Source organism: Pristiophorus japonicus, chromosome 1 (assembly GCF_044704955.1).
Source record: "Pristiophorus japonicus isolate sPriJap1 chromosome 1, sPriJap1.hap1, whole genome shotgun sequence".
Lineage (NCBI taxonomy): Eukaryota > Metazoa > Chordata > Chondrichthyes > Pristiophoridae > Pristiophorus > Pristiophorus japonicus.
Window position 1 is genome coordinate 91,633,789 of NC_091977.1, and position 14,888 is coordinate 91,648,676.

Sequence of the window (14,888 nt, forward strand, 5' to 3'; positions counted from 1 at the left end):
TGGAATGAAAGGAACAGTGGCAGCCAGGATACAAAATTGGCTAAGTGACAGGAAACAGAGAATAGTAGTGAATGGTTGTTTTACGGACTGGAGTGGTGTTCCCCAGGGGTCGGTTCTTGGACCACTGCTTTTCTTGATGTATATATAAATGACTTGGACATGGGTGTACAGGGCACAATTTGAAAATTTGCAGATGACACAAAATTTGGAAGAATAGTGAACAGTGAGGAGGAGATTGATAGACTTCAGGAAGACATAGACAAGCTGGTGAAATGGGTGGACATGTGGCAGATGAAATTTAATGCAGAAAGGTTTTTTTTTAATTTGTTCATGGAATGTGGACATCGCTGGCCAGTCAGCATTTATTGCCCGTCCCTAATTGCCCTTTGAGAAGGTGGCGGTGAGCCGCCTTCTTGTACCGCTGCAGTCCGTGTGGTGAAGGTACTCCCACAGTGCTGTTAGGGAGGGATTTCCAGGATTTTGACTCAGCGACGATGAAGGAATGGCGATATACTTCCAAGTCAGGATGGTGTGTGACTTGGAGGGGAATTTGGAGACGGTGATGTTCCCATGAGCCTGCTGCCCTTGTCCTTCTAGGTTGTAGAGGTTGCGGGTTTAGGAAGAAGCCTTGGATGAATTGCATCTTGTAGATGGCACACACTGCAGCCACGGTGCGCCGGTGATGGAGGGAGTGAATGTTTAAGGTGGTGAATGGGGTGCCAATCAAACGGCCTGCCTTGCCCTGGATGGTGTTGAGCTTCTTCAGTGTTGTTGGAGCTGCACTCATCCAGGCAAGTGGCGAGTATTCTATCACACTCCTGACTTCTGCCTTGTAGATGGTGGAAAGGCTTTGGGGAGTCAGGAGGTGAGACACTCGCCGCAGAATACCCAGCCTCTGACCTGCTCTTGTAGCCACAGTATTTATGTACTTTTTCCCATCCCCTGTCTCTCCCTTCACTGTGAAGAAAATGAACCCAGGTCTATTTCACCTCCACCACCAAGAATATCATCTTTGGCTCTATCATTCCCCATTCCCCCATTGCCCATTCTCCCCACCACCTCCTCCTCTCCTCTTTGCCCTCTCTTCCCCACTCCACTTGTTCCATTCGCCATCCACCTCCCCATTCCCTATCCTACTTTCCGATTCTCCCCCTCCCCTACTCTCCTTCAGCCATTTGTCTTCTCCATGACACCTTACTGCTGCCTGGGACCAGTTCTCCTCCTACCTTCAAATGTCTACCTGTTTGAGCTGAATACTGTCCTTGGCCTTAACTCCCTGTGTGCAACGCCACAGGAAATCGACGATATAAATATTAATTTAGATTTATCAACTGACTGTGGGCAGTGCCATCAGCAATTTACTATTATCTATGGTATTTCAGGTCATTACAGTGAGACAGAACTCCATGAGTGCCAAGGTGCCTGCTTATATAGGACAATATGGGCAATTTTACTGGGAGATGAGGTAAGTGTGTGGGGGTGGATCCAAACCAAGCAACAGGCTCGCATGCCGCCTGAGACCTGGAGAGATTTTAGCTCTCGGACATCATTTCCAGAAGTTAGATCGGACTCCCATCTGAACCCAGCGGGAATTACTAATTGGTCTGTGGGCCTGAGCAGGAATTTGGGCGATTGGAGCGAATCGCCATAGACTAAGGTAAGTGGACCAGAGTGGGGTGGGAGGGTCAGGGAGTGCTCATTGGGCGGGAGGGGTAGTACTGGAGAAAGCCCGGGGCATTCCTGTTTCTCCTGGCTCACAAGGAAACCTTCAACAACAAAAAATGTAATTGCTGTGACCACTTTTGGCCCTCAAACCAGCTCCCAGAGCCCGATCTGCATATTTAATAAAGGACCCAGCCGGCTGCTGGCAAGTGTCCTTGCCTAAAACTATTTTAAGTTGCAGGCAGCAAGGACACCTGGTAAGTCCATGGCTGCATATTAATCCTTTGCCCGGATTCCGCCTGGCAAGGGGAGTTAATGTTTCCCCCTTAGTTCTAAACATTTGTACTATTAATTTGCACAGGGGTTGTCCCAATCACTCATCGTAGCAGCGGAAGAAGATCTCCAGAGAAGTATCATTAATGGTGTTTATAGCTTTTATCAGGTGTTTCCACAGATATTAAGCTAAAGATACAGCAGATAGTCAGCAGAACCCCCGTGGAAATTCTATCCCGAAGAATCTCCAAAACATATGAGATGTTGTGATAGGAAGCAACTTACTATACTGATAAAAGTTGAGTACTGTATTGCTATTTTATCTGCTGATTTTACTTGTTCTGAATATATTTATTTCTTATAATAAGCAACATGTTGTTTAGCCTGATACATATAGCATGTTAGTGTGATGCATTTCTGCTTATGGGCGAGATCAGGAGAATATGATGGGCAATCCGTACTATATTTGGCATAATGTGACAATAAAAGGAAAGATTGTTAGTTCTGAGGTACACTACATCCCATTCATGACAAACATAAGGCTCAGTCTCAATTCATATGAGCTTATTAGACCTGGTTATGGAAGCTGCTTTTTGCAGTGAATACAAATAGAGAGTGCTGGATGATGCCTGAATTGTCACAACAACAAAGTCAGCAGGTTAAATATCTAGGGCGAGATGTAACAGGGGCACAACTGCTAATTAAGTCTTCAAATAGACAGACGGTTTACCTATTTGTTCTCGGAATCTCTGCTCTATGATATATTCAAGTCAGCTCTTGCCAAAATGGGAAGGGAGTTTCTGCAGCTTTGTTTGCTGTGCTAGTGGTATGTCACAATGATGAATGTAGAACATAGCTATCAAGAAGAAAAATAATCTGCAATCCCAGATTCTGTTTCTCGTATGATGAAACATTAGTTCTGACAGCTTTGTGTAAATCTACAAATCCTCTGTGCCCCTTTGCACATCTCTCAAGGAGGACTATTGCCCTGACTGTGGTTTCTCTGTTCAGCAGAGTTTATATTAATGTGCTCGTTGCCACTGCAAGTTTAGAATGTAATAGCAATCCACAATAAATATAACCCTGAGGCACCTACATACCAAAACTGTTTCCAATTATAATCCGTATGGATCACTGAGAATTGTGGAGAATATTATAATGGAGGAATACATTTATCATTAACAGTTTGTAGCCAGAGGCAAAGGCATTTACATTCTCTCTCAATCTTGTTAATAGTTTGCTCAGATATTTCTATTTCTCTCGACGTCCCCTTCCCCTCCTCACCACCCCCCCACCCGTCCACCTGCCCCCCCGGCCCCCTTTGTTCCTTTAAATTTCTGATAATTGTTTGTGACCTGGAATTACAGAATAGAGGTAATTTTGACTTTTCCGATATTGTAAAATGCGCGATATCAGCTCAGTCACCTGTTAAACATCTCTCCCATTGAAGTAAATGGGAACAAAAATCAGGAGAGGTGTTTACTGGGCAGTCGAGCCGATACTGGCCATTTTATATTATCACCAAGAGTCTAAATTACACCTAATGCATATTAATGCTTGCAGTACATGATCAAAAAATTTAAATTGTGCACATGTGATGGTCCTTTGTAAATTTAATTTTAACATTGATCTACAGGATTATTTCCAGTATTTTTATTTGATGACTAATCAAGGTAACCTAATGCATTAAAAAAACTTCTGTAAAATCTTCGACCATAAATTCCTGCTGCTGATAGGTGAACATTTAACAAGTTTGCATGTCATACTTCTGTTCACAATTTTAGCTGAGGCATTAAAATAAATTGGTTAATGTTTCTGTTAAAATTTAGAATGGAGATATGAATCCCGATTTTAACTTGTGGCACGGGGAGGGAGCGGGGCAAGTGAGAAACTCACACAGCTGCATCCGTGTGAGGCTCAAGCTATTTTAACTCAAGGCTTCATTACCATCTTCAAGCACCAACCTCCCACCGGAACCTGGCAGGAATGTCAAAGTGAATACAGGCAGGAACTGGCTTTCAGGAAGCCGAAGGCTGCCACCTGGGAACCAATGGAACATTTCCCGGCACTAAGAAAAATCATCAGGGTTGCGTTTGGAGAGAATTATGAACAACATAACTGTCGTGTATCCTACATGGCTACTGTTGGTACTATCACAAGGTGTGCCACCAGAGGACACAGCAGTGGGAGAATCGTAGGTTACCTGTACAGGTGCGCCTGGCCTAGTATAAAAGGCAGGCCACCAGGTGTGATCCTCACTCTGGAGTTAACTAATAAAGAACTAAGGTCACTACAGTTCAAGTACAAAACACTGCCTCATGGAGTCATTGTTAGAGCATCTAAGGACACAACAACAGGCGACGGGATTACGAACTTTCTAGCGGAAATGGCTACCCTTGGTACGTTGCAGCAGTTTGCTGATGGTGATGATTGGGATGCCTTTGTGGAGAGCCTAGAACAATTTTTTACAACAAGCGACCTGGCAGGAGATGACCCGGCCACACTGGCTGATAAGCGCCGTGCTATCCTACTAACCAATTGTGGGCCCAACGTCTATGGCCTCGTCATGGACTTGCTGGCACCAACGAAGGCAACGACCAAGTCATACAAGGAGCTCATAACCCTGACCCAGGAGCAAATCAAACCCAAGGAAAGCAGCCTCACAGCCAGACACCGGTTCTATACCCACCGATGGCCCGAAGGCCAGGAAGTCGCAAAGTATGCTGCAGACCTCAGGAGGCTGGCGGCACCTTGCGAGTTCGGCACCCATCTCAACGAAGCACTGCGGGACATTTTTGTCATTGGAATTGGCCATGAGGGCCTTCTTCACAAGCTACTGTCGGCGGATACCACAGTCACACTGCAGAAGGCCATCTCTGTGAGCCAGTCATTCATGATCTCGACCTGCGGCTCGAGGCAGATGTCTCACCCTCAGGACTCAAACCCGGCAGGTAGAGTGGCACCATTCAGGATCTGGACTGTAGAGTGTGAATCCTCTCAGGGAAGAGAGAACATGCCCCCGAGTCCCTTAACTGAGAGTTCGTCGAGGGGGGCTAATCGGGTAGCACCATGTGGAGGGAATCACAGGGCTCACCAGTGCCATTTTAAAGACTATGTTTGTAAAGGCTGCGGCACAAAGGGCCACCTCCAGCGAATGTGTAAAAGAAATAGGACTCACTGTGCCGATGAGGAGTCCACAGAGAGCCATGAATCCAGCGTGGATTATGAGTTGTTAGACAGAGAGGCAACTCAGTCCCATGGTGAGGTACACAGCATGTTTACCTGCACCACCAAGTGCTCCCCACTGAAGATAGAAGTCAAGATAGAGGGAAGTCCAGTCTTCATGGAAGTGGACACGGGGGCGAGCCAGTCAGTGATGAATCAAGGAGCCTTTGAGCAGCTATGGGACAATCCGGCTGAACGACCCGAGTTAGCCCCAGTTCAGACAAAGCTGCGCACCTACACCAATGAAATCAGCCCAGTCGTTGGTAGTGTGAATGTAAAGCTACTCCATGAGGTGCACAAGTTATCGCTGTGGATTGTTGCAGATGATGGACCAATGCTGCTCGGTAGAAGGTAGATGGAGAAGATCCATTGGAAGTGGGAAGCCCTCTGCGCTCAGAGGCAAAGCACGCCCTCACCTGAGGGTGGACCCGGCACTGGAGAGCTGACCAGACCGCTCAGCATGACAGCGTGGAGATGATCCAGCTGAGATGACCTGAACGCACCTACCAGTCTACAGTGGCAGGACTCAGGAGGGAGAAAATCGGATCCAGCAGCGACTTCCCAACTGCGGAGGCAGAACCTGTGAGAAAGGATCGTCGCAGTCGACATCGTGGACGAAGAAAAGATGGCGCCCGCACCACGAGGTGATGCGCTAAAGACAAAGATGGCTGCGGCCATACCACGAGGTACAGCACTGATGGAGCAACACGTGGCACCAAACAGAGAAGCGGATTGGGATAAAGCAAGCAAGGCTCTCTTAAAGGATGCCTGCAACCCACTACAATTAAAGGGACAGTTCCACACATTTAAGCAATATAACAGGAATTGTAAGTTAGAGACTAAATGTGTAACGGATAATCAGAATTGTATACATGCAACCGGCGAGGAAAAGTCGCGCGATTATGTACAATGTGTGATTGATGATCTGAACTGTGTATATGCAACCAGCAATGAAAAATCGCTCGATCGTGATCAGACCCCAAGAGTGTCCATCTTAAGTAATGAAAAGTTGTGCGATGCAGGATTCCCACTGCACGCAGCCAATGCAGCGGGCAGACACCCATTGAGTGTACACAGGTCTAGCGAGCTACCCAATGCTGTAGCCTGCGTCCCGGGGACCAGAGTCAGGCACCACGAAGTGTGGCCACAAGCAGCCAACACACACGAGCTGCAAGGCAAGCAACCTCAGCAGGGCAAAGGCAACGGTAGTGATACCATGCCCTGGGTCAGCTCCATCTCTCAGGCAACCGATGGCACCAACGGCCATGAGCCTGAAGGAGCAGACTGCACCAAGGCCATAGCCCTAGATGTAGGGTGACCCGCTACTGTTCCCTCAGAGGAAACAGGCACCAGCCAGGATTTCAAACCAAGCGAGTCAGCAGTTCCCTGTGCACTGCTAGACGACAGCTCCTCAGAGAGCAGCTGGGACCCAGGGCGTAAAGGAAGGACGGGGGGGGGGGAGTCACAGACATCTGTGAACCTGCCTGACATTAGGGACCATGGCAACAGCCCCGAGAGGAGGCTACATGAGCCAACCGCCTCCCGATTGCCAGCACCGGGCACTGAGCCGCCACCAAACTGCAGGGACACCACCCAGCAGCTCCGGAACTAGGTCGTCCTCACGCACCAGTCAACCACAAAAAAACCCGCAAAACCCACTTACCTGAACTTGAATGAGCACGAATGTTAGGAGCCCCCGCCACACCAATGAGAGAAGGAGGGGAGAATGGAGTGGTCAGGAACACACACACACACACACACACACACACACACACACAAACAGCAACCACCAGCACACTACTATACCCACTACCCACCCAAGATTGAGCTGGCCCGCCAGAGATCTACTGGACAAAACCCATATAGAGCTAAGCCCAGAGCACAGTTAATGCAGTGGATGATTTGCACTGAGGGTTCAGGGGGGAGTGATGTCATGTATCCTACATGGCTATTGTTGGTACTATCTTAAGGTGTGCCACCAGAGGGCACAGCAGTGGGAGACTTGTAGGTTACCTGTACAGGTGCACCTGGCCTAGTATAAAAGACAGGCCACCAGGTGTGATCCTCACTCCAGAGTTAATAAAGGACTAAGGTCACTACAGTTCAAGTACAAAACACTGCCTCATGGAGTCATTGTTAGAGCATCTAAGGACACAACAACAGCAACAATAATTTATATAGCATCTTTAACGTAGCTTCACAGGAGTATTATGAGACAAAAAATTTGACACCGAGCCATGTAAGGAGAAATTAGGGCAGGTGACCAAATGCTTGATTAAAGAGGTAGGTTTTAAGGAGTATTTTGAAGGAGGAAAGAGAGGTAAAGAGGCGGAGAGGTTTAGGGAGGGAATTCCAGAGCTTATGACTGAGGCAACAGAAGGCACGGCCACCATTGGTTGAGTGATTATAATCAGGGATGCTCAAGAGGCCAGAATTAGAGGACGCAGACATCTCGGGGGGGTTCTCGGACTGGAGGAGATTACAGAGATCGGGAGGGGCAAGGCCATGGAGGGATTTGAAAATAAGAATGAGAATTTTGAAATCGAGGTGTTGCTTAATTGGGAGCCAATGTAGGTCAGCGAACGCTGGGGTGATGAATGAATGAATGATGGGTGAGCGAGAGTTGGCGACAGTTAGGACACGGGCAGCCGAGTTTTGGATCACCTCTAGTTTACTTAGGGTAGAATGTGGGAGGCCAGCCAGACGTGCGTTGGAATAGTCAAGTCTAGAAATAACAAAGGCATGGATAAGGGCTTCAGCGGCGGATGAGCTGAGGTAAGGGCGGAGGCGGTCGATGTTACAGAGGTGGAAATAGGCAGTCTTAGTTATGCTGTGGATATGTGGTCGAAAGCTCATTTCAGGGTCAAATATGACATCAAGGTTGCGAACAGTCTGGTTCAGCCTCAGATAGAAGTTGAACGGAGGAAGGGAGAAAGCCTAGAGCTGGGGACTCCTGAGATTTCCTTGTGGGGTCTGCAGGAGCACTGCTGCTCCTCCAGGACCACAAGGAATCCAGTGAAACTTAAAAAAACATACTTTGCCTCTTCTGGCCCTGGATCCAGCTGCCATCAGCTTTCTCCTGGTAGATGCGGTGCTGTACACGGCTCAACAACCCAAGGTTAAAATCACTTCAGGGTCTGAATTATGTCATCGGACCTTGACTTCTGAATATTTGTGAGACACTGGCCTATCTACGGTAAGCACCTCCCAAAATCCAGGAATTAAGTTGGTGGCAGAAGTTTTTATTAGTTACTGTAGCACGTTAGATGAAGTCCTTACTACTAGGGGGATCAAGGGGTATGGCGAGAAAGCAGGAATGGGGTACTGAAGTTGCATGTTCAGCCATGAACTCATTGAATGGCGGTGCAGGCTAGAAGGGCCGAATGGCCAACTCCTGCACCTATTTTCTATGTTTCTATGTGAGTACAAAACAAGAGAAAAGGAATTCAGTGAACTATAATTTAGCAGAGATATGGATATAAACTGGAAACAAGAGGTCAAATAACATTTAGGACACGGTATTTGGAAGGTGGAAAGTGAAACATAGAAACATAGAAAATAGGTGCAGGAGTAGGCCATTCGACCCTTCAAGCCTGCACCACCATTCAATATGATCATAGCTGATCATGCAACTTCAGTACCCCATTCCTGCTTTCTCTCCATACCCCTTGATCGCTTTAGCTGCAACATCTAACTCCCTTTTGAATATATCTAACGAACTGGCCTCAACAACTTTCTATGGTAGAAATTTCCACAGGTTCACAATTCTCTGAGTGAAGAAGATTCTCCTCATCTCGGTCCTAAATGGTTTACTCCTTACCTTAGACTGTGACCCCAGGTTCTGGACTTCCCCAACATTGGGAACATTCTTCTTGCATTTAACCTGTCCAATCCCGTCAGAATTTTACATGTTTCTATGAGATCCCCTCTCATTCTGCTAAATTCCAGTGAATATAAGCCTAGTCGATCCAGTCTTTCTTCATATGTCAGTCCTGTCGGGGATCAGTCTGGTGAACCTTCGCTGTACTCCCTCAAAAGCAAGAATGTCCTTCCTCAGATTCGAAGACCAAAACTGTACACAATATTCAAGGTGTGGCCTCACCAAGGCCCTGTACAACTGCAGTAAGAACTCACTGCTCCTCTACTCAAATCCTCTCGCTATGAAGGCCAACATGCCATTTGCCTTCTTCACTGCCTGTTGTACCTGCATGCCAACTTTCAGTGACTGATGTACCATGACACCCAGGTCTCGTTGCACCTCCCCTTTTCCTAATCTATCACCATTCAGATAATAGCCTGTCTCTCTGTTTTTGCCACCAATGTGGGATAACCTCACATTTATCTACATTATACTGCATCTGCCATGTATTTGCCCACTCACCTAACCTGTCCAAGTCACCCTGCAGCGTCTTAGCATCCTCCTCACAGCACACACTGCCACCCAGTTAGTGTCATCTGCAAACTTGGAGATATTACATTCAATTCCTTCGTCTAAATCATTAATGTATATTGTAAATAGCTGGGGTCCCAGCACTGAACCTTGCAGTACCCCACTAATCACTGCCTGCCATTCTGAAAAGGACCTGTTTATTCCTACTCTTTGCTTTCTGTCTGCCAACCAGTTCTCTATCCACGTCAATACATTATCCCCAATACCATGTGCTTTAATTTTGCACCTAATCTCTTGTGTGGGACCTTGTCAAAAGTCTTTTGAAAGTCCAAATACACCACATCCACTGGTTCTCCCTTGTCCACTCTACTAGTTACATCCTCAAAAAACTCTACAAGATTTGTCAAACATGATTTCCCTTTCATAAATCCATGCTGACTTGAACCGATCCTGTCACTGCTTTCCAAATGCGTTGCTTTTACATCTTTAAAAATGAATAATATTGTGCATTCCCACCATACTGATTTTGTTTGATCTGCAAGGTATTTACGGGGGAGATTCCTTGTAACTGCTCCCACTCCACCTCCGTAACTTTGCCGGAATAGCAGCGGAAACCTCATTTACTTCCAGCAAAATTATGACGGTGGAGCAGGAGCAGCTCCAAGGAAATTTCCTTATTACATATGCAAGTAATTGGTAAATAGAGTTGATTGATGACATAAGTAACACTGGTTACAAATAGTTTAGTTATACAACAGTAATTCAACATTAACTGCTTGTTAGTTGTACATTTACAGTTGGGATCAGTGTCTCAGATGGATACAAAACTGGTGAAATGAATTTAGCATTAGAATCCTTAGATATCTAACAAATTAACTGTATGAGACAGCCAGTCTATTGAACAGATTAAAGTCTAGAAATTTGTCTCGGGCAGTGACACAAACGGGCGGTATTGACTGCAATGGAACTAAATATCAGACGCTGAGCTTAACGAGCAGCCGATCCGATACCACCTATTTTCTGACACTGCCCAGATGAATTTATAGGCCTATATGCTATAGTTAGCAGTGCTTTCAGGGCATATATAGCCTCGTCCTTATGAGCTGGCATGGATGAACTGGTTCCCTCACCTTCCTCCAGATGGATGGTGTTAGCCTTCTGTAACATCAGAGTGATTAACCTCTATCTATTGAGGTGCTATCATTTCCTCCTTGATCCTCTGGTTTTGGAATTTGTCTCTGGACTAGCTGTCTTAAATCTCTCCTCCCTTGATCTCAAATAAGTTTGTACATCTAAGTGACACACTTATATCTGCTTGTATCTGGCTGATAGAGCCGTACAATCTTAACTTCTGTAAGCTTTCTCTTTCTGTCGGAGATGCACTTTCTAATTTTACAAATATACCCATCTACATATACTAGACACCTTCTACTAGAAAGACTTCTACAAGAACTACTTAATATGTCCTTGCTATACAGTAGAAATGCACACGAGGCCCATACTAGAGAGAAGGTCACCCTGTGACTAGGCCTTTATTAGCCAGCACTGAAGTGGAGAAGATGGGTGGAGTTCCCCTTTTTATACCTGAAAATCCAGGTTAGGAGTGTCTCCCACAAGTTCACCACCTAGTGGTCAGTGTTCTCACGGTGTACAACTTAGGTCAGTTTATACATGGATTGTACAGACAGTTGAATACATGACATCACCTCCCCCCGCAAAGTCTTATTGGGATCACAGGTTAAGTCTCTCTGGTGGTTTACGCTCCCTTGTAGAGCGCCTGAGTTGGGGCTCCGGTTGTTGGGCGCTGGCCTGAGTGTCTGCTGTTTGCGGTGCCTCAGGCCTGTCCGGACTGCCCACAGTGACTAGGCTCTCCTCCACCTGGTTCCGGTGTTCGGTCACCTGTGGTGGAGTGAACTCTACGTCGTGTTCTTCCTCTGCTTCTTCTATGGGGCTGCTGAACCTCCTTTTTGTTTGATCCACGTGTTTGCGGCAGATTTGTCCATTGGTAAGTTTAACTACCAAAACCCTATTCCCCCCTTTCGCAGTCACAGTACCTGTGAGCCATTTGGGCCCTGCAGCGTAGTTGAGGACAAAAACAGGGTAATTGGCATCGATACATCGTGCCCTCGCATTCCCGTCATGGTAGTCACATTGTGACCGGCGCCTGCTCTCAACAATTTCTTTGATGGTGGGGTGTATAAGGGATAACCTGGTTTTGAGCATCCTTTTCATTAGCAGCTCTGCGGGTGGAACCCCTATGAGCGAGTGTGGTCGGGATCTATTGGCCAACAGGAGGCTTGATAAGCAGCTTTGTAGGGAAACCCCTTGGATTCTGAGTATCCCCTGTTTGATTATCTGCACTGCTCATTCCGCCTGGCCGTTTGAGGCCGGCTTGAACAGTGCCGTTCTGAAATGGTTGATATAATTTCCTGCCATGAAGTCCTGGAATTCAATGCTAGTAAAGCACGGGCCATTGTCGCAGACCAAAACATCCGGTAGACCATGGGAAGCGAACATTGCCCGTAGACTTTCTATCGTGGCAGAGGATGTGCTTGAAATGAGAATGTCACACTCGATCCATTTGGAGTAGGTGTCTACTACAACCAAAAACATTTTTCCCATGAAAGGACTTGCGTAGTCCACATGGATGCGTGAGCATGGCTTGGTGGGTTAAGGGGGGCTTCCCTGGGCGCATTGCCCAGCTGAGCACAAGTGTTGCACCTGCGAAAACAAAGTTCCAGGTCTGCATCTATCCCTGGCCACCAAACGTGTGACCTGGCAATTGCCTTCATCGTGACAATGCCTGGGTGCTCATTGTGGAGTTCTCGGATGAACACCTCTCTGCCCATCTGGGGCATGACTACTCGGTATCCCCATAGTCGGCAATCGGCCTGAATCGAGAGTTCATCCTTGCGCCTGTGAAATGGTTTAAATTCCTCAGGACATAACCTGTACGTGGCTGCCCAGTACTCATTCAGGACACATTTCATTACTAAAGACAGTAGCGGGTCTCTATTTTTCCAGACTTTGATCTGACGGGCTGTCACGGGTGAGCCTTCGTTTTCAAAAGCTTCAACAGCCATGACCATCTCAGCAGCATGCTCGGTTGCCCCCTCGGTGGTGGCTAGTGGGAGCCTGCTGAGTGCATCGGCACAGTTTTCAGTGCCCGGTCTGTGCCGAATGGGATAGTCATAGGCGGCTAACGGCGGGCCGACGCGTTTGCATTTATGGCTTTACTGTCGGCCAAAAGGGACGTTAGGGGTTTATGATCTGTCTCCAGCTCAAATTTCCTGCCGAAGAGGTACTGGTGCATTTTTTTTACTGCATATACACATGCAAGCGCTTCCTTTTCTACCATCCCATAGCCCCTTTCTGCCTGGGACAGACTTCTGGAGGCATAAGCTACTGGCTGTAACTGACCCTTGGCATTAACATGCTGCAACACACACCCGACCATATAGGACGACGCATCGCACGTTAAAACAAGTTTCTTACATGGGTCATATAGCGTTAACAGATTGTTGGAGCATAACAAATTGCGTGCTCTATCAAAAGCCCTTTCTTGGCTCTCCCCCCAGACCCATTCGTGACCTTTGCGTAGGAGCACGTGCAGCAGCTCTAACAGCGTGCTCAATTTGGGAAGAAAGTTACCAAAATAGTTCAGGAGCCTCAGGAATGAACACAGCTCCGTCATGTTACGGGGTTTGGGTGCTCTCTGGATCGCTTCCGTTTTGGACATGGTAGGTCTGATCCTGTCTGCTGCTACCCTCATCCCCAGGAATGATACCTCTGGAGCTAGGAAGACACACTTCGCCTTTTTCAGTCGCAGACCTACCTGGTCCAGTCTGCGTAGCACCTCCTCCAGGTTGTGGAAGTGTGCTTCAGTATCGCAACCCGTGATGAGGATGTCGTCTTGAAAAACCACCGTCCTTGGAATCGACTTGAGGAGACTTTCCATGTTTCATTGAAAGATTGCGGCGGCCGAGCGAATCCCAAACAGACATCTGTTGTACTCAAACAACGCCTTGTGTATCGTGATGGTGGTCAGCTTCTTCGACTCACTCGCCAGCTCCTGGGTCATGTAAGCTGAGGTCAGGTCCAATTTTGAGAAAAGTTTGCCACCAGATAGCGTCGCAAAGAGGTCCTCCGCTCTCGGTAGCGGGTACTGGTCTTGGAGTGACACCCGATTGATGGTGGCCTTGTAATCACCACATATCCTGACTGACCCATCCGCCTTGACCACCGGCACAATCGGGCTCGCCCAGTCACTGAATTCGACTGGCGAGATGATGCCTTCCCTCAGCAGGCGGTCCAATTCGCCTTCTATCCTTTCCCACATCACGTACGGCATCGCTCTGGCCTTGTGGTATACTGGTCTGGCATCCGGGTTCATGTGAATCACTACCTTGGTCCCCATGAAAGTGCCAATGCCGGGTTGAAATAGTGAGTCAAATTTGTCCAGGACCTGTGAGTACGATATTCGCTCCACAGAAGAAATTGCATTGACATCGTCCCATTTCCAGTTCATGACAGCAAGACAACTCCTCCCCAGTAATGCGGGACCATCCCCCGGGACAATCCAGAGTGGCAACCTGATCTCCGAATCTTTGTGGGTCATGACTACCGTGGCGCTGCCTAGAACCAGAATGATCTCCTTTGTATATGTCCGTAGCTGTGCGTCAATCGGCAATAATTTTGGCCTCCTGGCCTTGGATGCCCACAACTTGTCGAACTGTTTGATACTCATCAGGGACTGGCTGGCCCCCGTGTCTAGCTCCATTGATACTGGGATGTCATTGAGGAGCACTTTCATCATTATCGGTGGCGTCCTGGTGTATGAACTGTATATGTGCTCCACATGAACTCGCTGAACTTCAGCTACCAGCGCGTTCCCCCAGTGTCCTTTTGGCCTCATGGGCTTACATCGGGCCCGCCCTCCTCATACATCAACCTTGCTGCAGGCTTCCTGCACATATGCACCAAGTGACCGCTGACGTTGCAGTTTCTGCAGGTATATTGCTGATACCTGCAAGCTCTGGCTGTGTGTTTGCCTCCACACCTCCAACATGAGCCATTGTTGGAAACAAAAGGTCCATTACCAGTTGATCGTCTCTGACTGTCTATGTAACTGTCCTTAAACGCACCATTGACAGGTTTTGATGGCCTCATTACTGGCCGCATTGTCCCTTGTGATGGCGTGAATCGCCATTCAGCTAGCCATTGTCTCTGTTGAATTCCCCCTTTAGGTTCGACTACATGCTCGGGAATGTCCGATTGCCCCTGTCTGCCTGGAGAACTGTGTGCCACATTAACAATGTTGACTCCCTGTCCATTTGCT